This window comes from Dipodomys spectabilis, unplaced genomic scaffold (assembly GCF_019054845.1).
Source record: "Dipodomys spectabilis isolate Male_0828 unplaced genomic scaffold, ASM1905484v1 ptg000046l, whole genome shotgun sequence".
Lineage (NCBI taxonomy): Eukaryota > Metazoa > Chordata > Mammalia > Rodentia > Heteromyidae > Dipodomys > Dipodomys spectabilis.
Genome location: NW_024870723.1, coordinates 8,732,503 through 8,756,104, shown reverse-complemented (window position 1 = coordinate 8,756,104; position 23,602 = coordinate 8,732,503).

Sequence of the window (23,602 nt, the reverse complement as noted above, 5' to 3'; positions counted from 1 at the left end):
TTTTGGAAGGAAGGAAACCATGTGACTCCACAAAAGGGTTGAAAATCGGTTCAAATAGCCCCAAGAATCTACCATGCAAGAGCAAGTGCTTCTTCCTGTCATAACCATGAGCCATCGCTCTTCCACTAGGCAGCTGTGCTTTCAATTCAAGTGGATGCAGATTCATAGCCACGACAGAAAACCTAGTAAGCTTGTATGTGTGTGTGTGTGTGTGTGTGTGTGTGTGTGTGTGTGTGTGTCTGTGTCTATGTGTGTGTCTGTGTCTATGTATGCTCAATCTGACAGGAGGTGTCTGAATCCTGATAATAAATACCCACCTGGACCCAGGGAATGGGGTTTGTGTCCAGGGCTTAGGGAGTGTGACACCTACCATGTTTGTCCATAGGGCAACTGCTGTGGGAATAGGGACCCACCTGCAGACCTCTTGCCATGATGTCTTCAGTCGGAAGATGGCCGTGCTCTGTAGGGCAGAGAAGATGGCATGGAGTGAGGAGAAGTTCCTCAGGTCTCGGCAAACTTGGAGAGGAAGATTGTGTGAGTCTTGCCTGACACATCCGCCTCCTGTTGGCCTGGACAAGAGAGAGATGATGGGAGTGTTTGGAACTGGGCAGGGATTTAGGTTACCCAGGCATGATAACGGTTCCCCTGGGGCTTTATCAACCTTTCTCTAATGTGTGCTGGGTGAGTTAGCAGGTCATCCAGAGTCTCCACACAGGAGTGTGCTGGGGAGCTCTTTGTACCTGGAATTGGTAATAGAGTGTGGGGTTTAATGGAAGGCAGAGGCTGGAAGGTAAGAGTGGGGCCTCTATCAGTTACAGGACACCAGAGGTTGTGGGAGGGAGACAGAGTTTGAGCCCTCTATAGGTTAGTAACTGAGTGAGGTGATGGTGGGTGACAATGGTAGGCTTGTGCCCAGGTTCAGTTTCTTTGACTCCTGTAATGGGACTCAAGTGGTGGCTAGGCCACAGAGGCAAGGAGCCCAGCCCCTCATGGTAGGGTCTAGGTGTCTGGACAAATAAGCTACTGGCACAAATGAGGTCCGATCTGCTGACCTCAAACTCCCAATGTAAAACCCTAGTTCTCAGTTACATAATGAAAGACCAGGTGTGAAGGCTCCGGCAGCCTGAGAACAGAGGCCTGTGTAGAGGCCATTTGGAACCAGTCTGCTGAAGGGAGAAATGTGAGTGGAGGGCGTTCAAAGGGTTTCCTCCCGTGACCCTCTAGCTACTTCATATAAGTGGCAACTTCAGAGGGAGTTGTTGGGGGTCCAGGTCCTGAGGTAGTCAGCAAGACTCAAAAAGGAGAGAAGCTCATTCTTAGTGGAGGGCTAGGGCAGTTAGTAATCAGGAGTTTGGTGGGGATAGTAAAAGCCTTGTGTGTGGCCCAGTTGAATACACAGATAAGTCACTGACTGCTGAACCACCTGTACCTTCCTGGGTGAGACTCGGTATCCCTGGGAGGCCAGAAAGTTACCAAGGGTTACCTTGGTGGGACTACACCATAGTAAGTGACCTGAACCCAAAAGTGTGCCGTCTAGGGTCCTTGGCAGTGAGTTTCATGCTTCTAAACAAGGTAGATTGCTGGGCAGTGGTGGCTCACCCCTGTCATCTTAGCTACTCAGAAGGCTCAGATCTGAGGATCACAGTTCAAAGACAACCCAGGCAAGAAAGACCCTGAGACTCTGATCTCCCATAAACCACTCACAAAACACAGAAGTAGCTTTGTGCCTGAAGTGATACAGTGCTGGCCTTGAGCTGAAGAGCTCAGCAACCAGGCCCAGAATTCATGCCCCACATGTGACAAAAACAAAAGAGCTCAGGACAAATGGGATTGTATAAGGTTGCAGAGCTTCTGCAGGGCAAATGACATAGCTAGCAAGATCAATAGAAAGCCCACAGACTGGGAGAAGATCTTTACTAGCCATACAACGGACAAGGGTCTCATATCTAAAATATACTTGGAACTCAAAAAATTAAACCACCCAACAACAAATCCTCAAAGAAACAACTGCCCAATAAGTAAGTGGGCGAAAGACTTAAAGAGAAGCTTCTCTGAAGAAGAAAGAAGGATGGCCAATAGACACATGAAGAAATGTTCAACATCCCTAGCCATAAAAGAAATGCAAATCAAAACAACATTGAGATATCACCTCACTCCAGTTAGAACAGCAAAAATCAAGAACTCTAACAACAACAGATGCTGGAGGGGATGTGGACAGAAAGGAACCTTACTTCATTGTTGGTGGGAATGTAAACTTGTTCAACCACTTTGGAAAGCAGTATGGAGGTTCCTCAAAAGACTCCACATAGAGTTCCCCAATGACCCAGCAATCCCACTTTTGGGCATTTACCCAAGTGATCACAAACAAGGCCACACTAAAGCTACCAGCACAACTATGTTTATTGCAGCATTATTTACCATAGCTAAGACATGGAACCAACCCAGATGCCCCTCAGTAGATGAATGGATCAAGAAGATGTGGTATATATACACAATGGAATTCTATGCCTCCATCAGAAAGAATGACATTTCCCCATTTGTTAGGAAATGGAAAGACTTGGAAAAAATTATATTAAGTGAAGTAAGCCAGGCCCAAAGAAACATAGGTCCCATGGTTTCCCTTATTTGCAATATCTAGTATAGGTATGAGTCAAGCGGAAAAAGTCAGATAATGTGATGTTAGGAAATCGAAACCTCAAATATGTATTTTAATGTTTTTGTTTCTTTCATGCATGTGTTTCTAACGCATTTATAAGATTATTTCTTTGTTGCTTTGTATGTCCCTCCCCCACAGTGTAACCCCCGCTTTCACTATATTTGATGTCAGTATAACATATGGAGGAGATGGGGACAAACAAGTCGTTTAAGGATTCAGGTGGACCTGTTGCAACAATGAGAAGTACAAAATGTCATGTCCAAACCAGCTTTACAATGTCGGTGGGGGGGGGGGGGTGGGGGGGTATGATTGGGTGGGAGGGAGGGGGGAGGCTGGGAAGGGAGGTGAAGGGTAAACAAAGGAGGAGGCTGCAATGCTTGGTAAGAAATATATGCATTATCCTGCCCATGTAATTGTAACCCCTCTGTACAGTATGTCCTCAAATAAAATAAAATTAAATTTAAAAAAAAAAAAAAAAAGAGCTCAGTAGTGTAAAATTGTCACTGTCTCATGGGTTTCCTCAGAAATCAAAGGCTCTCGTGGTAAGGGTTAGATAGTGGGGCAGGCTTTATGGGGGCCCTGAAGCCTTCACGGAGGCTTAGTTGCCTAAACAGAGGAATCTAAGCCTCCGGACTGGTCACTTAATTGGGAGTAGGAATTAGTCTCAGCGGATAGGTGTTGCCTCACCTGCCAGCCAGGGCAGAGCTTAGGTCTGTGAGGGGCATTTGCTGACTTACAGACATGACATTGAGTTTCTCTGCTGCTCCATCCCCATCAGCTCTGATTGCTGGGTATCTCCACGGGAGGTGGGTACTGCTAGGTCATCAGGTGTTCAGGCTCCTAATGCTCTGTGTCACCTATGGCAGGAAGTGGCGCATATCACTGAGACACTCCTTTCATTGTGGGAAGATAAGATGGCATCCACCAAGTGTGTTGGGAGTGGTTTCACAGTTGTAGGAAAACATTTACTCTCATCAGAAATGAAAGGACTAGGTGATGGTGAGGGTTGCCTGTTAATATTGAGGGCTCACTTGAATATGATTTACTTTGTTCTTTTTAAGTATGTTTTATATTGTGAAAATTCTTTACAGGGGTTACAGTTACATGAGTAAGGCAATGAGTACATTTCCTGTTGAGCATTGTACATTCCTCCTTTGTTATTCCCCTACCATCCTTAATACCCACCTCCCTAACTACTCCTATACCACCCCCCTCCAAGTTGTAAAGTTCATTTTCAACATAGTATCTTGTACATCTCATTTTTACAATGGGTCGGTGTATATCACTATTGAAGCATTTTGTTTTTTCCCTTCCCATCCACAACTTAGAGAAATATATATACAAGATGCAGGGCATTGGAATCAAATACAGTGAAAACAGGGATTTTACCATGGGGGAGGAACATACAAAGAAACCAAAAAAATCACATAGTACATTATAAAGGCCTCCAAGTCACTTGAATATTTTGTTAATGATTTTAATAGTAGTTAAACCAAATATACTTACTTGACAGTTTCTAATACGAGTAAGGTACGGATGGATAGCCATGAGTTAGAAAAATGAAGAAAAAATAATATTGTTCAAAACCAAATGAACTCATTGCCTGACTTATGCAGCTGTAACCCCTGTGTACATCACCTTTACATTAAAAATAAAAATGATGAAAAAGAAAAACAATAGACTTACGTGGAGATTGAATTTAACACTAGACTTATTTATAGATGGGATTTTTGCTTAAATAAATAAAGAGGGAAATTGATTGAGGATTTTCAATAACAAGGTGATTTGGATCTTGGACTATAAATATGTTTATCAGGGGTAGAAACAGCAAATTTGGTGATAGATAATATAAAAGTAACTTATAAGAACAATAAATACCTGTCAATATACTAAGTATCAGTTGCTGAATAGAAGATATGTGAGAACAGGATTAAGTAAGCAGGATGAAGTGAAGGTGGTAAAAAGGGAAATATTTCACATTATCTCCCCAGTTGGTGCCATTATTGGTGATATGTAAGTTAGACCACAGGAAAGGGTCACTGACATGAAGCCAGCTGAGAGATTGTGGAGACTCAGAATCCAAGATGTTAGCTAGATGAACTCTAGATTGTGTTAGTGTTGAAATTTTCTTAAAATGACAGTGTTAGACCAACATAGAGAAACAATACTAAAGTTTTCAATGATGCAGGGAGAACTAGCAGATCACTGGCAGATTATAGCATCAAGAAGAGAAAAATGTGTGTGAAAGAAATTTAAAGCAATTTTGAATGTTTGAAAATGTGGGAAAGGAAGGATCTGGAACTGGAATAAAATGGGGAACTGGTAATGCTTAAGAAGCCATAGACCCTTAGTCTCTTGCTCTTGCATGAAAGACTTAATCCTTAGTATTGATTCCCTTCATCAGTTGGACTCATTTCCCTTCAACTGTAGGACAATCCTTTCTCTTCCTGTCTGTCAGAGGTAGTATTGAGCCAATTCTAACATGGTATCAAGGGAATGGGAACACACAGTACAGACACTGCTTCTCAGGCCAACCCTCACATAGACAAGAATGTGATATGTTTGTTTTTTGGTGTTGTGGATGTTTGAACTGATGGCTTTCCTTATGTTTAAGCACAAGATGTTCTACTTGCTGGCAGGCTCTATTCCACTGCAATGCTTAAGCCCCCATCTAAGCACAGTTTGCTGCAGGTTTATTCTTGATTGATTAATTGACTGTTTTTTGTTTGTTGAGGTTTCAGTGATTGACTGATTTTTATATTTAATTGGTCATGCATCTGGGACTACGTGCTCTCTATGAGCTCTTCAGCTCACATGGTTGCTCTACCTTTTGAGCCACAGTGCTACTTCTGCATTTCTGGTGGTTAATTGGAGCTAAGTGTCTCATGAACTTTCCTGCCCTGACAGACTTTGAACCCCAATCCTTAGATCTCAGCCTCCTGAGTAGGTAGAATTATAGGCATGAGCCACTGGTGCCTAGGTGCTGCAGTTTCTTTTGAGATTGAGTTTCACTTGTTTTCCTGGTCAGCTGGATCACAGCCCCTACTGAAGATCTCATATAGCTAGGATGACAGGCACACACCACCATGCTAGGCCTTTTCTGTTGACATGGGGGTTTGTGGATTGTTTCCTTGGGCTGGAATGCAAGTCCAGTTCTCTCAATCTATCTTCCTGTGTAGACTGGGATGGCAGGAGCAAGCGTTCTCACCTGGCTACCAATGAAAATGAGGTCATGAGAACTTTGGTGTGAACTCTTTGTCCTCAAGCTGTGATCTTTTTCCTTTTTATCTCTCAAGCATCTAGGCTAACAAGCATGACCAGCCAGGGCCCCAATGAAAAACCAATCATTAGCTGACTCCACATGCATATTTTAAATGTTATTTTCTTCCAATAAAATTTAGTGTTTACATTCTCCCTATTCTAAGAATTTAAACTTTCCCAATTCTGAATATCTGGATTTTTCCATTGAATATTTTCAGAGCATGGTTGCCTCTGGGCAGCTGATAATTGCGGAAATGAACTTGTGGAGAAGGGTAGGACTACGGTGTGTACCTCCTTCCCATCCCTATACTGGAGGAATTCTTGAATGGAGAAGGGAGATTTTCAGAAAGGCTATAGCACTGAGTTGAATGGAAAGGCTAGAGAATGTCAGTAAGGAACTTCCACCTTGCAACAGACAAAGAAGTTGAGCCAGGGAGGCAAAAAGAAAGTCAGAGATCCTAGGGAAATCCTGAAGGAAAATAGTGAGTGGGCGATGTATTTTCTGGAAATATTGAGGAAGCAGATGTGGGAATGAAGTTTTTGTTTTGTCATTTGTTTTAAGTGCCAGAGTACCTTTTCCTTCGAAGACTTAGTAAACAAGTATAACAAAAGTCCTATGGGAATATAGCTTCTCAAATCTGTTTCATGGGCATATATTTTGATGAAGGCATATATGTAGATTCCAAAACATGCTCCTATTACAACATGTAATTCATCACAATTTGAGCTGGATTTCAGGTTCATTTCGTAACTGCTGATACCTTGCATGAGAAATCTAATCTGACCAATGAATTAAATTAGCTTTTACTTTTGTCTTTTTTCCTTATGTCCCGGGTATCCCCTCTGTTTATATTCTTTTGTTGCTATGCTTGTTTGATGTTTTATTGACATGTTACTGGAAGCACTAGATATATACAAAATATTCATATTCTATTGCCAAGACAATATACAGAGGGCTTTCAGTTATATGTTAGGTACTGAGTAAATTCCTAGTCAATCTTGTTATCCCACCCTTCAAAGTTCTACTACTTTGCTTTCCTCCTACCCCACTCCACACTCAAGTTGTACAGATCGTGTCCAACATATTGTCTTGTGCTTATGGCTTTTGCATTAGTTTCCTCCTTGATTCTTTTAATTCCTTCCCTTTTCTAAATCCAATAAGCGTTATATAGTATACCAGTTACCAGAATCAAATACAAGAACAACAGAGATTATACCAAAGGTGGAAGAATATACAAAAGAAACAAAAAATACCAAAGTTAAGAAACAAAGAAAAACCTCTTGTGTCTGTGTCCTGCAGTTCATTCCTCATAGCTTCATCTTTTTTGTAAGATTTTTATTTTAAAAATACTGTACAGTGTGGTTACAGTTACCTGAGCAAAGTAATGAGTACGTTTCCTATTGAGCATTGTTTCCTCCTCCTTGGTTACAGTTACCTGAGCAAAGTAATGAGTACGTTTCCTATTGAGCATTGTTGCCTCCTCCTTTGTTTTTCCCCTACCACCCTTCCCTCCATCTCCAAGTTACACTCCCCCTTTTCTCTGCCCCCCACCCACCAAAATTGTAAAGTTCATTTTTCAGCACAGTGTCTTGTGCATCTCATTGTTGCAATGGCCAACCTGTATCCCTATTTAAACATTTTGCTTTTTTCCCTTCTCTTCCCAAAATTATACCAACAACAAATAGAGTCAAAACAGGGGTTATACCATGGCTGGAGGGGATGTGGCCAGAAGGGAACCCTACTGCGTTGTTGGTGGGAGTGTAAACTTGTTTAACAACTTTGGAAAGTAGTATGGAGGTTCCTCAAAACACTCCACATAGAGCTCCTCTATGACCCATCAATCCCATTTACGGGCATTCACCCAAATGATCACAAAGCCATCCTAAAGCTACCAGAACAACTATGTTTATTGAGGCATTATTTACCATAGCGATCAAATCCATTTCACCCCATTGAGAAAATATTTTCCTTTCTCTTCTGCATTCAAATTGAATGGAAACAGGGCAAGGGCCCCCACCTGGAATAACTGCAGTTTCCTTGGTATTCCAGTGCCCTGGATGCAGTCTCTGAGTGGAATGGTTTATCCTGGGTCTTGGCATTGAGGCCATGGCACTATCTGCCCTCAGACCAGGACTGAGGGTTGAGGGCTAGCACAGGCCATTCCTCTGGGATGTTTGAAACCCTGGCGTTGGCAATGTGCAACACTCATTGTCTCTCAGTCGAGGCTCAAGGGAAACTCTTGTGCACCATAACAAGGCCAGAATAGCTGAAGAGGAGGGAAGGCAAGGTCAGAGCTCAAATGCTCTCATTGGGAAGACAACCTATATAGGTCAGCATGGCTTTGGCAGAGTGTGTCTTGTCGACCTCACAGCATCAGAGCCAGTGATCTGCATCACAGTCATCAAAGTCAGATCCTAATAGAAATGGCAGAGCCAGGGGCAAGTGTGAGCACCATGCCCATTGCTCTACCAAAATGTCAGCTGTTCCTCTATGTCAGAGTACGGAGAATATGTGAAACTCTGAGGGAGTTCCTGGAGGGCAGGTCAGTGTGTCCAGTGGCAGGTATTAGTAGAACACTGAGGATACAGGATCCTTTGTATTTTCCTGGATTGTAGGTGCAACAGAGGAGTTCTGTGGCCTGGGCCACATTTTCACTATCATTTTGACAGCAGAGAGCATTTGTAGAAAAATATCTGAAGTGTGTCTTGGATTGAGTATCCAAGGAAGATGGCTTATTGCCTGGACCACAGAACCACTGTGGTCCTGACATCAGGAAGGGATTGTGGAGAAAAGATCCTGAGTGTTTTCAGGAGTGGAGGGCACTGGTGGTTAGGGTAGTGTATGGCCTGGGCCATTCTTGTCTGGATGTGCTCAACCAAAACCATCCAGACTAAGTAGAGACACTGTTCAGTGTTGTGTGGTCTCCTCTTCCTGTGAAGAGGTTAGGAGCGGGCTCCACATGTGATCTTGGCAGGGTGAGAGAGGTCCTCTTCTGGAGAACAAACTCATATTTTCCCAACACATTCTTGTCTCAGGCATCCTCAGGCTGGTGGAAGAGGGATAAAGAGTTTAATCGGTGTAATGATGGGAAGTGGGACCCAGCAACCATTTGAGAAGCTCCTACAGACACATTTTGAGGCAGGAGACTGCCATTTCTGCAGTCCAGTGCCAGAAACACTAAAGTCCTGGGAGCCCTGCCTGGGAACAGAGCCTATGGGGAATGTATGTTGTCTTACTTAGGAAAGAACTTGGGAGTGCAGCTCAAGCAGGCGGTGCTCACTGCTGCCTTCATAATCAGGAACTGCAGACACAGCAGGCTTTCCAGAATGCACAGCATTTCTTAGGAGCACTGTCTTCCTGAGAACACCACCATGGGGCCGGCATGGTCTCTGGCTCCCTGCCCAGCATTCATACTGGGGGCCTCCAACTCAGTGGGCCCCCAGCACCTAGCAAGACTTGTCTTTCCTACCAGCTCTTCTGTCTCATCAACATCAGCCTCAGGCAGCCCTGGTACCTGCCTGGCATCCTACCTGAACCCGGCCAGCCATTCCCCAGCCACTTACTTCTTTCTTGCCTTTTGAATTCCTGGGAAGGTCTTGCTCTTGTTTGTAGGGTCATTCTGCCTCCGGGGCTCCAGTGCACACGATAGCTCATAGCTAAGACAAGGGGTGGCGGTGAGGTGACCAAGTGCCTCGCCTGTTCACTGCCACAGTTGGCTTGAACTTCAGAGCCTGGTGGGTCTCCCACATTCAGCCGACCAGAGTCTCTGTCGGTTCCCACTCACCCATGGTCATACCTCAGGGCCTCTGGACCCCATTCTCAGGATGTTCCCCAGGTCCAACCAGTGTCTGCCAACCTACCTAGCTTCCTCACTGAGCCGCTCCAGGCCCTTGAACCAGGCCAGAAAATTTTCTGCTTTGTTGAGGTGATAATATCTGCAGGTATGCTGCAGGTCTTTCAAATGTTGGATGATCTTATTTTCCTGGTCATGGAGAGCACAAGGGAAGGGACAGGGCAGGGCTGGCCTGGGCTGGGCTTTGCTGTCTAGGGAGGGACCCACCTCCTCTAGCAGCTCTGCCCACCGACCCTCCACTGATTCCCCAAATACATGTGAGGTCTCACAGTTGTTCCCTCACACTCAATCCTGGGGCTCTCCTGCATGCTACTACACAGCCTACCATGACAAGGGTGGATCTTCTCTCATCTCATTGTACCCATCCAGTAATGGCTGCTCATCAAGCTGGACAGGAGAAACTTGCAGGTCTCTACCCACCCTGTCCTTTCTGGCCAGCTGACACTTACCTTATTTAATTTCTCCATTTGGGATTTTTCCTAGAAGACAGAGGGCAATGGAGTTAGGATTTGGCCGCCTAACCAGGGCCTCTTCTAGCCTTGGCAAAATGTGTGCTTATACCAGAGTAGGGCCATCATTCAGAGGAGGGCTGGGCACAGGGCATCAAGTCAGGATTAGGGACTGTGTTGTGTAATACCTGTGATGCAAGGTGAGTGACTGCAGCATAGGGTGAAAAGGCATTTCTCTTAGTAGAGGCTGGCTTCAGTTTGGCCCCAGTGCCATCCCATGAGGGACTTGAAATCCCAGCTACTCAATGTGCACAAACTCAGTGGTCATACAGCTGTGGCAAGCAGCTGCTCAGAGGGGCACAGGACTCGGCTCTTAGGATGGCCTTGAGGTTGTAAGGAGTGCCAGAGCTCAGGATTCCCAAGGAACTTTGACCTCAAGATCCCAGACTGCCATCGTGGGCCTGGCTACTCACATCATCGATATCCTGATATGCAGAATGTATCATCGTAAGGTCTGTCAGGAAGATTCCCAGGTAGGGAATGATGCCCTTTGTCAACACCTGTAGGATTGGTTGGGTGATGGTCAAGACACCGGGTCCATCTCAGACCCAAACTCACATGGTTCCTCAGTCATTCCACAGCCTTACAGCTGCTTCCATGGCACAGCGTCTTGGGAAACCTGTGATCCCCTGTTGTGTCTAGGCCCAGGTTCTTGCTGCCTGGTTCTTCAAGCTGCCCCAGATCCAAGTCTGTGCTGGCATATGCAGAACACAATGTTCTGTAGTACCAGTCTGCCCACCACCTGCCCCCCATAGGCTCTGCCAATTCCTCACTCTGCTGGCTCTAGTTCCTCTATCCCTTCTGACAGCCAGCTCATCAGGACCACATCTGCCAGAGTGCAAATGCCCTTCTCCATCTGCACCTTGGGTGTGAGATGAAAGGTGAGCAGAGGTAGGCCCGCTGTGCCCCTTCTCTCTCGGCAACCTGGCCTAGGTCCCAGTCACTCACCATCTTGTGCAACCACCTGGGACCTCCTTGGAGCTGCTTCTCCTTTGTGGACAAATTGCAAGACTCCTGCCAAGATTGTGGAGGTTGTTAATGAGGGCTCTGTGCTGTCTGTCTTTCTAGTGTCATTGTCTTACTATAGTTAGTGACATGGCTGCTAGGTTGTGTCAAAGCTTCTACCAACTGGCAGAGGAATTCTAGCTCTGGCTTTGCTCCCGCACTCACTACTGTGGGTTCTGGCCTGGGGAGCTGGCCTCCTCTGCCTGCTTCCTCATCTGTCAAGTCTGCCTCCTGGCAGTGGGGGGGCCCCAGGTACTCCTGCTCTCTGCCACCAATGGTGATGTGCTGACTGGCATGTGTTTCCAGGGCCTCTTCAGAACCCTGGAGGATTCATCTGTTTCTCCTCTTTGGGCAGCTCAAATGCCAGCCTGGTTCTTCAGCCTTGTGAGCTCCAAAACCCTTCCTATCAGGGAGGAAAAAACTGAGATATGGACAAGGCTAGTGGTCTGTCCAATGCCCTGACGGTCAGCAAAGGAAGGGGACCCAAGGCTCTGAGAAGATTCCAGTTTGCTGGTGTTTATCTGTGTATCAGGGTGCTTAGAAAAGGTTAGCAGGGAAGGAGAGAACCATAGACTTTCAGACTCCTTCCTGACCCCACCGTCGTGCCTGTCCTCCGCAGAGTAGGGTAGAGTTCCAGACCACTGGAAAAGAGCCTCTGCTCATGGTCTGAGACAGGAAATTGTTGCTCTGTGCAGTCCTGTGCAGCATAGTTTAGGGAAGGGCAAGAATATGCCACTGGGCCTATGGCACATTGGGCATCAAGTAGAATGGTAGTGCTTTCAGTAGGAGGAGTCCCCAATCCTGGGTACCCTCTGCTTCCCCGGGCCACCCTGTGTCCCATCAGAACATTTTCAACCTCAGTGGCTTCCTAGGACTCCACGTGCCCTGACCTGCATTAAGTGCCTAGCAGATTCTTCCCTTGGCCTCCTCCCCAATAGAAAGCCAGTCATGTTTCTAATCCCCTTAGGATGGCACTGACTCCCCCGTGCCCACCCTCCACCTCTGCCCTCTGTCTTCACTTCCTCATGCCATACCTTTCGCAGCAGCTCTCTGCTCTTGGAGTAATTGTTTTCAGGAGAAGTGATTTTTTCCAATTTGTGGAATGTGTGCAAGGAGTCTCTGTGGGAGGGGCAGAGAGAAGGAGACCGTTGGAAGGTGGGGAGGAGGGAGTTGGTTTCCATTTGGGTTGGGAAGGAAGCTGCCCATGTGGCTGCCCAACAGGGTTGCAAACGGGTCCAAAGATTCGAAGAGTACACCAGGAAGGAGCAGTTGCTTCTTCCTGGCATAACCATGAGCCATCCCTCTTCCACTAGGCAGCTCTGCCTTCATTTCAAGTGGATGCGGATTCTTAGCCACCACAAAATCCTGATGAGTGTCTGTGTGTGTTTCAGTGTGTTTGTGTGTGCGTTGTTTCTGTGTCTGTGTGTATGTGTGCATCTGTGAATGTTCAGTCTTACAGGAGGTGTCTGAAGCCTGACAAGAATTACCCAAGCTGGACCCAGGGAACTAGGATCTGAACTGGATGTTTGTGTCCAGGGCTCAGGCAGTGTGACACCTACCATGTCTGCCCACAGGGCAACTGCTGTGGGAATAGGGACCCACCTGGAGACCTCTTGCCATGTTGTCTTCAGTCGGAAGATGGCCGCGCTCTGCAGGGCGGAGATGATGGCATGGAGTGAGGAGAAGTTCCTCAGGTCTCGGCAAGCCTGGAGAGGAAGATTGTGTGAGTCTTGCCTGACACAGCCGCCACCTGTGGGCCTGGACAAGAGAGGGATGCTGGGAGTGTCAGGACCTGGGCAGGGATGTAGGGCACCCAGGGGGATTGTGGTTCTCTGGGGCTGAGGATCAGATTAGTGAGGGACCAGCGTAGGGCTGGCTGGGTATGGCTAGCCCTGGGACACATGGCCCTGTGGTAGGAGGCACTGGGCTCCATGGAGGGCTTTGATCACAATTTCAAAATGCAGAATAGAGAAATTGAAAAGCAGAGGAGATAAACTAGGCAGCAGAGCCTGTAGCGTACCGCGGCCACCTGAATCCAGTGTTCGACCACACGCGCTCTGTCTGGGGCTTTCATGCTGAAGTCCCCGAGACAGGTGGTGATGACACAGGAACATACGTTGTTAAAGTGTGCCACCATGTCCCGGATGGTGGGGGCCAAGTGCTCCTTGCCATGCTTGTGCCTCTGGGACCAGATGGATCCCAGGCAGTGGTTGAGCACTGCCTTCTCGAACAGCTCCTGAGGAAGATGGCCAGGGTCACCAGGCTGTGACACACCACAGTGCCCAGGCACAGGCCCTGGGATCCCTCCTCACATGCACAAAGGCATGGAGATGTGAGTGTCGAGGAGGACCCTGAGACCTGTGGAGTGTCTGTACCTGTTGTGCTGACACCCAGCACACAGAGCACAGAAGGGACCTCAAGGTAACCAATGTGGGAATGGAAGAGCAGTGATTTCCCAAACTTTCTCATTCTTCCCAGAAGACTACATGCTCCACACAATACCTAATCTGACCTAGCTCAGACAACAAATGTCCTTCCCCTGATCTAACGCCTATGTCCTACACCACTAGAACTAGCACTCAGGTCCATGTCTGGGCTGGGCACTCATCAGGTCCACATCAAGTGCCTACTGAATAAGTGCTGAGGCTCACAGGGCTCCTGGCACAGGAGGGTGAGCTGTGTGCTGGCTGCCCTTCTTTCTGCCCCAGGCTTGATTCTGCACAGCTCCTGGCATGGGAGCGGGTCTCATCTCAGCTTCAGGGAGGGCATGTAACCAAATGGAACTAGACAAAGTGGTGCTAGGTGTGATGGAACTCAGGCTGGGGAAGAAGAGATGGGCAGCAAGGAAATGTGACACAGGCCAGAGCAGCAGAAGGCACAGCGAGCCCTCCTTCACCACAGCCACCCTGCCCAGCCCCTCACCGCATCCATCGTTGTGAGCTGCTCTGCCTCCAGGTGGGGGTGGACAGCCAGGAAACAAGGCATGTCCTGGCTGTGTGAAGGCTCTCCGGTCATCAAAGCAGGATGACAAACTTCTTGGGCAGAAACAGATGTGCACGGCAACTCAGATTCCCAAGAAGCAGAGGGAGCCTGCTCCATCACCACAGCCAAGGGCTCTGGGGAAGGATTGCAGGCAGCTGATGTCTCTGTACTGAGTCCTGGAGCCAAGTTGGGATGTGGCTCTGGCTCAGTCCTCGAAGCCAGTGTCTCCTCAATGCATATCAGAGGGGCTGCACTGGATGGTGGCTCTGTGGCAGCACTGGCCACTGCTGCTCCCTGGGCATGGAGCAGCGCAGCTGAGGCACAAGATGCCTCCATCTCAGCATTGCAAGCTGCTGCCTTTTGGAGGGGCAACAGCGGAGTGGAGGTGCAAGGTGACTCCCTCTCAGCCCTGGAGGCTGCTGTGTCCTCAGGCCTGGGCTCCAAAGCCATGGTGGAACCTGGCTTCAACTCAGCCCTCCAAGATGGTGTGTGGTTTTGTGGTGGTCCTACAAAGGAGAGCACCAGAACTAGGGCTCCCCCAACGAAGATGGCCAACGCTGGGGTTTGTGCCAGAGACAGCATTGCAGCTATGGGTAAAAGGATATGCAGTTCCGATCTGGAGGCTGGTTCTGCAGGACTAAGAAGTGGAGCTGAGGCAGAAAGGGGCTCTGTAGCATCCCCCGAGGCTGGTGCTCTGTCTGCTCTGCTCTCCAGAGCCAAGTTGGCAGATGGCCCCGATTGTGCATGAGATGCTGTAGCTCTCACAACCCAGAAGCCCACAGTTGGTACTCCAAGCACAAAGAACACTACAGCAGGTGCTCCTAACAGGTAGAACATCACACACAAGGATAGAAGGAACTCCAGTTCTGTACTGGAGGGTGGTTCTTTGTGATTAGGAACTGGAGCCACGCTGACACAGGGCTCCTTCTCAGCACTATATTCTGGTGCTCTCTGAGCACTGTGGTCAGCAGCCATGGTGGGAGCTGGCTCTGACTCTGGGCAAGAACAGAATGCTCTTACGGCACAGAGCACCAGTGTCAGCACTCCTACAAGTGAGAGTCCCCCAGCCGGTCCTCTTAAAATAAATAACAGTAGAGTTAGGATCAGAAACATGGTCAGTTCAGCACTGTAGCCTGCTTCTCCGCAACGCAGAATGGGAGCCAAACTGACAAAAGTCTTCCTGTCAGCACTCTCTGCTGGAGTGCCATCAGCCCCGTGTAATGCATCCCTGGTGACAACTGGCTCTGATTTGTCACAAGAGTTTAGTAGTCTCAGGCCACAGATCACCAGAGTCTTTACTCCCACCAGACACAGTAGGCCTGCTGGTGCTCCTACAATGAAGAGCAGCACAGCCAAGGGCAAAAGCACATTCAGCTCCTCACTGAAGGCTGCTTGTGCGGGGACATGAGGCAGAGGCGAGGTGGAGGCTGGCTCTTCCTCAGCAGTGGCTTTTGATGTGTGCTGGGGCCTGAGCACAGGAGGGGAGCCAGAGCACAGCTCCATCTCCCCACCACATATGGACACTTCTCCCACCCTCAGCCCCGGAGCTGAGGTGCCATTGGGCTCCACCTCAGCACTGACTGCCGCTTCCTGGGCCCTGCGCACTGAAGAGATAGTGGGGGATGACTGCCCTTCATCACTGGCTGCTCTTGTGGCTTCAGGACTCAGCAGGAGAGCCAGCTTGGCCTGAGGCTCCTCAGCCACACAAGAAGGTTCAGCTCCCTGAGCGCTGCCATCCAGATTCAAGGCAGAAGTGGCCTCTGCTTGGGCTCCTGATGAGGCTCCTCCCACTGCAGTGGGGACCACATTCACGGATGGACTTGACTGGGGCTCTGAAGTTGGTGTGACATCTACCACTGGAGCTGCGGGTGGAGCTGCAGGAGGAGACAAGGTCTTCTTCATGACTGCTTTCTTCTGAGTGTTTGTAAAGTCCCACAGCACCCTCCTCCCTGAGATTTCCAGCTTAGAAACTCCCAAACACGCTATCGCTCAAGCTCTCCATGCCCATGCTGGGCTTGAGATTTTTCTTGTCCCAGGCCCCTGGCTAATTTTGCAGCCTCCTCCCAGTGGTGTCCTGCACCTCCCACCCCTCCCCAGGCCATGTCTCCATCCCAACTACGTACCTAGAGCCTCATCCTGCCTTACGTCCTGGATCCCCAACTCTGCCAGGAGGTGAGAGACATGGAGCTCCACGTCAGAGCCACGCATATGGATCCTCAAGTGAGCCTGGAGCCCCTGGAGGCAGGGATGTTGCCTGGGTTCCAGGAAGTCTTCTGGGTGGCAGTCCAGCCAGGTGCTCAGAAGGCCTGAGATAGCACTAGAGGAACATGGGTGGGAAGCAGCGTCTGAGTAAAGCCTAGCACCTGCCCTGGTCTCCCTTAGTCCCCTACGATGATCGCTGCCTTTGCAGAGACCAGCATCTTCCAACATCAGCCCCTTGTGTCTGTGCTAACAGTGGGAAGCCCACCCAGCCATGGCCTGCAGAGAAATTTCTTCCAAGGTGGGAACCAAGTCCAAATGCTGGAAGCAGCCCTGTCCTCTTCTGCAATTTGCCCATCATCTCTCCCGAGGGCCTCCAGATGCTGGACTCTAAAGGCCTTGCTGTCTTGCCTGGCATGCATAGGGTTCTGGCACACCTCCGAGGTAGCTCTGCTGCCTCCTTCCCCAGGAGCCACACATGGATGTCTGCCTACCTCCAGCTTGTTCTCCTTCTGTATCTGCTACAGGGTGGCCCTTGTTCTCATTGCCACCCCTAGCAGCATCTCCAGGGCTCTGACCAAGGACTGATGTCCCTAGGCCTACAGTGAAGCTCATGGGGAGCTGGGCAAACCTGAATGGCATGGGCTATGGTATGGTGAGGATGGATTCTCCTGGGATTCACCCAAAGGCCCCAGCCACTACCTCTGTTCACAACAGTACCCCATAGTAATGTTTTCCTCCTGGTACTATAGGTGAAGCCTCACACCCCAAGGATCTTGTGACAAGCACAAGAATTGAGGGCTCCTGACTTGGCCCCATCTCTCCAACCTTCCACCCACTCATTTGTCACCACTCTGGACACTCATACTCTCCCTGCAGATCAAAGCCCACTACTCACTAGCAGATCTGGTGCTGGGGAATGACATCCTCTCTGGAGTCTGCGAGTGTGTCAGTCTGTGCAAAAGACTCCATGGGGGCTTCACAATTCCTGAACCTGTTGAGAATTCCAAGCATCACTGGCCAGCCCAGGATAGCCAGCAAGTTCTTGCTCTTCTCACACCACTAAGCTCATGATCTGTACATCGACCCTTCCTATCTCTTCCCTTCTTTTCCAATTTCTTTCAAGGATGAGCGATCATCTCCTGTCCTGATCTACTTAGGAGCCCAGAGGCCTACTCTCTGGCCCCAGCTATTCCTGCTCTGCCTACACCTGGGTGGGATCCTGGTCCCAGAGGCAATTGGTTTCCTTCTGGCTAAAGAAACACACTGCTTTGTCTGAGGCCTCAGGGAAGCAGAGTGACAGAGAATATACCACAGTCCTAGACAGACGCTATACTTGAATAGCCCAGCCCAGCCTAGCCCAGGCCTTGCATGCTTGGTTCCTCCAATTCTGGCAAGTGCCAGTGAAATAGATTCTGTGAACCCAACACAAGCCAGGTTCCATTGCCAAGGGTCTCACTGTAGCTGTCTAATCCTATCTTATTGGAGTTGGCACTCACCTTGTGAATAGCAGGTCCAATACCTGCTTAGTGTCTGCAGAACTCCTGTAGTTGTTGAAGAAGTTCTGTACGAAGATGGAGTCCTCCATCATCTGGGCAGACACCAAGCGCTCCACCTGCTCCTCCAGGGTGCCAGCCGCAGGGACCTCTAACCTGCAGGCCTCGTCCAAGGGTGGGGACAAGTGATCTTCATTCTGGAGGAGAACCGAGGAGGGATGGTTCAAATGCCATCTAGAAAACTACAAGAAGATTCATGGCCACACATGATAGAAAAACCTGAAAACAACTGACTGCTCACACAAACGTGTGTGTGACACATAGACACATAGACACGGAAACACAGACACACACAAACAGACACACACATACACACACACACACAGACACAGACACACAGACACACACACACACACAGACACACAGACACACACACACACACACGCACACACACACACACAAACAGGGAGCAGGAAGATCCAGTGAGGATTAGGGACATGGAAGTGGTGGGTCAGCCTATAGTTTCCTGGCCTGGACTGCCCCATGTTACCTGTGAAGTCCTGTGGAAAAATCTCCAGAAACGGCGGTAGGGTCCTGGGGGCACCCAGCGTGGATCCAGGTGTCCCAGGAACCTTCTCCGCCCTTCACTCCCTCTTGAATTTCTCCTCCTCCAACAACAACAAGTAGACATCTTCTCAATATGCACGTTCCACACAAGTGTACTAGCGGGCAGCTTGTGGGGACTGTGGGTTCTGGCAAGGACCAGGGGTTAAGTCCTCGGAGCCATTGTGATGTCATCTCTTCACTTGGGCCCTTCTGACCTCGCCCTCTCCAGAGTCCCCTGTTTATGACTTGTACTCATGTAGCCCATGAACACCACTGGCCAGCATGACTCCCACCTCTGGCACAAGGACCCTGTTAGACTAGGAGGAAGAGGCTTCCACCTTCATAGAGATGTATGCTTGTTGGATCATATGCACACTTCCTCCTCCCATGCAGATGGGACCATGGCCATTAAAGAAAATAACCCAAAAACCACTCAAGAAAAAGTCACAAAGAGGGAAAAGATGTATTGGCTGTTGAACTGACAAGGCTAAGTTCTGATGAGGGAGAGGAGAAATGGCATCGTCCACCTTCTCAGAACTCTTTTTCTAGTCAGGGCTAGTGGTGGGAGGTGCCTCTCCTGCTTCCCAGGTGCTGCCTTCCAGGGCGGGGCTTATGTCTGGGAGGGAGTGTTTGCTGACGTCCATATCACCCTTTTTTGGTTGAATATGTACTGTTTCTGTCTGGGAGTATGGGTGAGGGTTATTTCTTCTGGAGCTCCTTCTGCTGAGAGGGGCCGAGGTAGTCAATGGGCATGGGAGGGCAGGTATTGAACAGGAATTGGACCAAGTAATGATGGTTATGAAGATGTTACTTGCCCACATTGGGGTCCAGTCTTTTACTGTATTTTTTTAATTGTGAAAATACTGTACAGAGGTGTTACAATGACACGGGCAGGATAATGAGTACATTTCTTATCAAGCATTGTTGCCTCCTCCTTTGTTTCTCCTTCCCATCCCTTCCTATCGTCTCCACGACCCCAGCCAGTGCTCCCCCCCCCCCCACCAAAGTTGTACAGTTCATTTTCTGACATAAGGACTTGTACGTCTCATTGTTGCAGTGGGTCCACAGGTATCCTTATTTAAACAATTTGTTTTTTCCCTTCCCCTCCACAAATTATGCCAACATCAAATACAATGAAATCAGTGGTTATACCATGGGGGAGGGACATACAAAGCAACAAAGAAATAATCTTATAAATGTGTTAGAAACAATCGCATGAAAGAAAAAATACATTCGAATACATACCTTAGGGTTCATTTCCCTAACATCAACTTATCTGACCTTTTCTACTTGACTCAGACATATTCTAGTTATTGCAAATAAGGGAAACCAGGGAATCCATGTTTCTTTGGGCTTGCCTTACTTCACTTAATATAAGTTTTCTCAAGTCTTTCCATTTCCTAACAAATGGGGCAATGTCATTCATTCTGATGGAGGCATAGAATTCCATTATGTATATATACCACATCCACTTTCTTTTTATGGTCTGTTCTCAATACTGTGTAATTGATGAACTTCCTATGTCCATTCACAAAACTCATTTCCTCTTTAACTCAGTCAGGCTTGATTTCTAAGCTGATCCCTATAAACTCCATGAACCAAACTGTTGTTGATGTGCAGGCCCACAGACTATGGTACTCGATGATAGTTCAAGCTATGTTAGCCTTTCATCTCTACTTCCTGTGGTCCTATTTTTTCACAACTTTGGTGTAAGAGGTATCCTAGTAGAGCATCTGGTGAAGAAATCCTTGAGATGTACTTAGTCTTAGATTTTTATGGAATATCCTAAATTTGGGAGATGTGGGATTCGCCCTAGTATCTCTGCATGAACCACTCCATTGGTGACTCCTTGCAGAGGCCACAAGCTGTGGCTTCTCAGACCCACCCACCTCCCTGGCCAGCCCTCAGGGTGCTGCCATTTCCCTGGCAAGACTGGGGCTTCACACTTTCTCTTCTACCATTGGGGTTACAAACGTGATTGCCTTACACACACTGTTTATTGCAAGTAAAGTGAACACTAGCTGCTGTGTGCATGTGGACAGCCCTTCCTTCCTTGGGTGGACAAGGGTGGTGGTGTTCATTCCCTACTTCTGCATAAAGTCCACTTTCATCCTGTAAAATTCCTTTTTTAAATCGGGGTGTATGTCCTTCATACTTGAGATCCAGGAATACAACCACAATGACCAGACTCCAGTAGAAACAGTATTGAATATGACATTCATATCAGATTCAGGGCTGGCACGGGTGTTCTAAAATAGATTTCACCCAATTCAGAACATATTTTCCTTATTTGCAATAACTAGAATATGTCTGAGTCAATTAGAAAAGGTCAGATAAGTTGATGTTAGGGAAATGAACCCTAAGGTATGTATTCGAATGTATTTTTTCTTTCATGGGTTTGTTTCTAACACATTTATAAGATTATTTCTTTGTTGCTTTGTATGTCCCTCCTCCAGGGTATAACCACTGATTTCATTGTATTTGATGTTGGCATAATTTGTGCAGGGGAAGGGAAAAAACAAATTGTTTCAATAGGGATACATGTGGACCCACTGCAACAATGAGACGTACAAGTCGTTATGTCAGAAAATGAACTGTACAACTTTGGTGGGGGAGGGGGAGGATTGGCTGGGGTCGTGAAGAGGATAGGAAGTGATGGGAAGGAGAAACTTAGGAGGAGGCAACAATGCTTGATAAGAAATGTACTCATTGTCCTGCCCGTGTCATTGTAACACCTCTGTACAGTATTTTCACAATTAAAAAACATACAATAAAAGACTGGACCCCAATGTGGGCAAGTAACATCTTCATAACCATCATGACCTTGTTCCAATTCCTGTTCAATACCTGCCCTCTCACACCCATTGACTAACTCAGCCCCTCTTAGCAGAAGGAGCTCCAGAAGAAATAACGCTCACCCATACTCCCAGCCAGAAACAGTACATATTCACCAAAAAAGGGTGATATGGACGTCAGCAAACACTCCCTCCCAGACATAAGCCCCGCCCTGGAAGGCAGCACCTGCAAAGCAGGAGAGGCTCTTCCCACCACTAGCCCCGACTAGAAAAAGGTGGACGATGCCATTTCTCCCCTGCCTCATCAGAACTTAGCCTTGTCAGTTCAACAGCCAATACATCTTTTCCCTCTTTGTGACTGTTTCTTGAGTGGTTTTTGGGTTATTTCCTGTAATGTCCAGGGTCCCTTCTGCATGGGAGGAGGAAGTGTGCATATGATCCAACAAGCATACATCTCTATGAAGGGGGAAGCCTCTTCCTCCTAGTCTAACAGGGTCCTTGTGCCAGAGGTGGGAGTCATCCTGGCCAGTGGTGTTCATGGGCTACATGAGTACACGTCATAAACAGGGGACTCTGGAGAGGGCCAGGTCAGAAGGGCTCAAGTGAAGAGATGACATTACAATGGCTCAGAGGACTTAACCCCTGGTCCTTGCCAGAACCCACAGTCCCCACAAGCTGCCCGCTAGTACACTTGTGTGGAACGTGCATATTGAGAAGATGTCTACTTGTTGTTGTTGGAGGAGGAGAAATTCAAGAGGGAATGAAGGGCGGAGAAGGTTCCTGGGACACCTGGATCCACGCTGGGTGCCCCCAGGACCCTACCGCCGCTTCTGCAGATTTTTCCGCAGGACTTCACAGGTAACATAGGGCTCTCAGGCCAGGAAAGTATAGACTGACCCACCATTTCCACATCCAGTATCCTCAGTGGATCTTTCTGCTCCCTGTTTGTATGTCTGTGTGTGTGTGTGTGTGTGTGTGTGTGTGTCTGGGTCTATGTGTCTGTGTGTCTGTGTGTGTGTGTCTGTGTGTGTGTGTGTGTGTGTGTGTGTGTCTGTGTGTCTGTGTGTCTGTGTGTGTCTCTGTTTGTGTGTGTCTCTGTTTCCGTGTCTATGTGTCTATGTGTCACACACATGTTTGTGTGAGCAGTCTGTAGTTTTCAGGTTTTTCTATCATGTGTGTGGCCATGAATCTTCTTGTAGTTTTCTAGATGGCATTTGAACCATCCCTCCTCGGTTCTCTTCCAGAATGAGGATCCTTGTCCCCAGGCATGGACGAGGCCTGCAGGTTAGAGGTCCCTGGGGCTGGCACCCTGGAGGAGCAGGTGGAGCGCTTGGTGTCTGCCCAGATGATGGAGGACTCCATCTTCGTACAGAACTTCTTCAACAACTACAGGAGTTCTGCAGACACTAAGCAGGTATTGGATCTGCTATTCACAAGGTGAGTGCCAACTCCAATAAGATAGGATTAGACAGTTACCGTGAGACCCTTGGCAATGGAGCCTGGCTTGTGGTGGGTTCACAGACTCTATTTCACTGGCACTTGCCAGAATTGGAGGAACCAAGCATGCAAGGCCTGGGCTAGGCTGGGCTAGGCTATTCAAGTATAGCGTCTGTCTAGACTGTGGTATATTCTCTGTCACTCTGTTTCCCTGAGGTCTCAGAAAAAGCAGTCTGTTTCTTTAGCCAGAAGGAAACCAATTGGCTCTGGGACCAGGATCCCACCCAGGTGTAGGCAGAGCAGGAATGGCTGGGGCCAGAGAGTAGGCCTCTGAGCTCCTAAGTTGATCAGGACAGGAGTTGATCGCTCATCTTTGAAAGAAATTGGAAGAGAAGGGAAGAGATAGGAAGGGCCGATGTACAGATCATGAGCTTAGTGGTGTGAGAAGAGCAAAAACTTGCTGGCTATCCTGGGCTGGCCAGTGATGCTTGGAATTCTCAACAGGTTCAGGAATTGTGAAGCTCCCATGGAGTCCTTTCACAGACTGACACCCTAGCCGACTCCAGAGAGGATGTCATTCCCCAGCACCAGATCTGCTAGTGAGTAGTGGGCTTTGATCTGCAGGGAGAGTATGAGTGTCCAGAGTGGTGACAAATGAGTGGGTGGAAGGTTGGAGAGATGAGGCCAAGTCAGGAACCCTCAATTCTTGTGCTTGTCACCAGATCCTTGGGGTGTAAGGCTTCACCTATAGTACCAGGAGGAAAATATTACTATGGGGGACTGTTGTGAACAGAGGTATAGG